A 1638-nucleotide genomic window follows, 5' to 3' on the forward strand; every position below is an offset into this window, starting at 1 on the left:
AACATTATTCACAATTTTGTCAAATTACAATAAATTAGGTACAATCATTTTTACAAGTCATTAAAATTTACAAGTTACAATAAATTAGGTACAATCATTATTCATTTTTACAAAAGTCATTAAAATTAACAAATTACACAAATTATAGTTGATGCATATTTAATATTTATTGGTATGCGTTTGCGTCAAAAATGTTATAAGATCAATTTTTTTAGATTTGTAATCTGAATATATTTTTTTCAAAAAATGTTGTTTTTTTTATATTTCTGTTCTACGGGTATTTTCTTTATTTTTTTTTAATGAATTTATTTTTAAATTAGTGTCGACTTGAATTTCCATGAGTAATTGAATGATTTGGTGAATGTGAGGGCGGGGGCGTATAAAATTTACTATTGAAGTGCATGTGAAAGTTTTCAGCTCCGTTCGTTGTTCTTGGGCTTTAAGACTATACGGTCTTACTCCTGTCTGATAAAGCGACCCATACACGATCATTATTATTATTCGATATTCGATATTGAGAATATTATTGACCGTGTATTGGCTGTATTGAAGGTACTTCAATATTTATTAACGGGTGATCATTGATATCAATAATATTGAACGTGTTGGGCAGCTTAAGGCACCCTGTACACCCAAAACTGTACCTAAAAACTGGTTTTCATTATTTACTGTTTTGTGCGCAAACGAGTTGTCGTAAATTTAAAAAATATACTAATATGTGCGCAAACGAGTCTCCACCCATGTAATGTACGATGAATGTGGGGGCTTGATGAGTGATAACCCGGCAGCTGGTGAGACCGGTTTCTTGAGACCTTCGGAAAAATGACGGTTCAATGACCCGTGCTACGATTTTACGGGTAAATGTAAACTGGGCCCGCGATTAACTTTTTTGTTGTAAGCTCGGCCCTGCAATTTTAGGTAGTAAAATAGGTTGATTGTAAGCTCGGCCCAGACATTTAAAATAATAAAAAAGGTTGTTTGTAAAATCGGTCCGATAATTATTTTGACCAATAAAATAAAATATGCACGATATAATTTAATCTGCAAATAAAAAATAACGTATTTATCTATATTCTATATCTTATCGGAACAATTTGTTGTTTTTTTACTAATGTTATCGGTTTTTTTTATATCGGCGAGTGAATACGTCAAGCACATGGCTTTTTACTTAAAAAAATAGATTTATATAAGCATACATTATAAATTATTACACTAAAGTTTTACTTATATATTCTTACCTTTTTATACACTTACTATTTTACATGGATACATTTTAGTGAATTTTATATTTATATAGCGAAGTTCATACTATGAATAAAAATATGATAAAGAAAATAATTTTTGGAGGAAAATAATAGTCGTCTCATCAAATCTCGGTAATACTAAATGGTTCTTAAAAATATTATACGTATATTTTTATTCGGCCGAGTTAACACTATAATCATTTTTACCTGAAAAAAAACACAGGCCGACTGTACAATAGACCATTTGAAGATTTTTTTCCTCGGGCCGAGCTTACAATTGCCCGATTTTAAACTCAACTATAAGTATCTCATTATTGTATCAATAAAATCAGGGCTTTGCACCGGAATCATTTTTTTGGGTTTCGGGTTTCGGGTGTTTAAAGAAATTTCGGGT

Source organism: Acyrthosiphon pisum, chromosome A2, assembly GCF_005508785.2.
Source record: "Acyrthosiphon pisum isolate AL4f chromosome A2, pea_aphid_22Mar2018_4r6ur, whole genome shotgun sequence".
NCBI lineage: Eukaryota > Metazoa > Arthropoda > Insecta > Hemiptera > Aphididae > Acyrthosiphon > Acyrthosiphon pisum.